Below are 2,324 nucleotides of genomic sequence, written 5' to 3' on the forward strand. Positions count from 1 at the left end.
GACTAGTGGCCACGTAGAAGTATCCAATAGAGTGATAAAACAAATCCTAGAAAAAACTGTTTCAATATCTAGAAAAGACTGGTCTCAGAAGCTCCAAGAAGCTTTATGGGCCTACCGAACCGCTTTCAAAACTCCTATAGGAACAACTCCCTACCAACTAGTCTATGGAAAATCCTGTCACTTATCTTTCAAATTAGAGCATAAGGCCTATTGGGGCATTAAAAATTTGAATTTAGATTACCTGACCGCTGGCGAAAAACGTATCCTTGACATTCACAAACTAGAAGAACTCCGACAATCTGCCTACGAGAATGCCAAAATATACAAAGAGAGAACAAAAGCTTGGCACGACAAAAGAATAGTAAAGAAAGATTTCAATATAGGCGACCCTATTCTCCTGTTCAACTCTAGGTTACGACTTTTCCCTGGGAAGTTGCGCTCAAGATGGACTGGCCCTTTCAAAGTATCTAAGATTCTGAGATCCGGAGCTGTAGGAATCAAGAACGAAACCTGTAGTCCATTCATTGTAAATGGACAAAGACTGAAGCTCTATGAAGGAGGAGACATTCCAACAGACTACTCAAGCCACACTCTGATAGATCCACCGATTCCCACTACAGGTGTATAAATTTCGATCGTCAAGCTAATGACGTTAAACAAGCGCTGCTTGGGAGGAAACCCACAGTTTTCTTATCTTGTTTTACTTTTTTTGCATTTATTTACTTTATTTTATTATATTTTTTATCATATTTTCACCAGGACTAAATATTTGCAGTGTTTGTGTTTTTAGGATCCCTTTTCTTAACTTTTACAGGATGTAGAACTTCGACGATATGCACGTAGCTTTTAGGGATGATGCCCAGAGAAAGCGTTACATAACTCTCTACCAGCGCCCTATGGCCCCTACACGCTACCCAGACCAGCATTGCATGGAAGCCTTGGGCATTGAGCCGAGCATCCGATTTCTGAGCCACCAACTCCATTGGGATGAGTTCGCTGACGACCTGAGCAATACCTATAGGAACTTGACATTGGAGTTCCTCAGTTCGTTTGATTATGACCCTTACTCTGGACCAGATGGGTATGCTACTTTCAGGCTATTTGGGATTGAGTACTCTTTCATCCAGAAGGAGTTCGGTGACCTATTAGGTTTTCAGACCACCCCCGACCCTATCCCTGAGACGCCGATGGGATACTTTCTGGGTAAGGAAGTTGAAAAATTCTGGAGCGATATCTCTGGTGGTGGGAGTCAGGATCCTTCTACTCAGTTGTCCCAGGCTATACACAACCCTGCTTTGAGGTACTTCTAGATGATACTGGCACACTCCTTCCTTGGAAGACCAGATGCTGAGACGTTGCTGAGTGAGGAGGAGATATTCTTATTTTTTTGTGCATCCCAGTCTGGCCCTGTGGAATGTGGGAGATTTCTGTTGTGTGGCCTCAGCAGTGTTGCCAGATCGTCTAAAGGAGTCACTCATGTAGGAGGGATCATCACACAGATTGCCATCGCCTTAGGTCTATCCCGCAAGCTGCTACATCTTAGGACCTTCTCTGGGTACACTAATATGGATATCGATTTTTGCTTGACCAGAGGATTGATGAGGAGATCCTCCTTAAACCCAAGACAGTTCAGATTGCTGGTTGATAGCGAGACGATACATTACTTTACATTGCCTGATCCGATGATGACTAGTGTTCATGACCCAGCTAACTGGAGTTATGCTTTGGAGGGTCAGGGAGAGACTATCGAGGAGCCTAGATCCCCACCTGTTTCTGAGTATACCCCTACACCACCTTCACCCAAGATTACTGTGCTATCTAATAATTTATCTTTGCACACCCCAGACATCCGCATGCAGATTGCAGAGTGTCGTAGAGAGATTACCGGGCTTAGGCAGGAGGTGGCTGACCTTACCTTACAGATGGCGATATCCGATCTTCACATTGACCGGCGGCTGATTGTTTGTACCAGGAGATCGCAGAGCTTCGTCAAGAGATAGCCGTGCTTCGTGGATACAGTCAGGAAGATGAACCCCCTATTATTTGATTTTACCATCTCGTTTTATTTTGTCTCATTTATGCTTATATTTTTTCGCATTTACCTAACTTATTTTATATCATTGCATTTGGGATATTTTCTTAACTATGTTAGCACATAGATATTTCCACATCTATATATCTATATTTTATGTGTGTTTATTATATTTATATTTTTATTATAGTCTAATTATATTGATTATTTATTTATTTACTAGTCTAATGTTTAAATTTTATTTTTATAAAATTGTGCAAGCCTTATGTCACTAGGAAAATACAATGCAAAC

Source organism: Lathyrus oleraceus, chromosome 5, assembly GCF_024323335.1.
Source record: "Lathyrus oleraceus cultivar Zhongwan6 chromosome 5, CAAS_Psat_ZW6_1.0, whole genome shotgun sequence".
In the NCBI taxonomy this organism is placed as follows: Eukaryota; Viridiplantae; Streptophyta; class Magnoliopsida; order Fabales; family Fabaceae; genus Lathyrus; species Lathyrus oleraceus.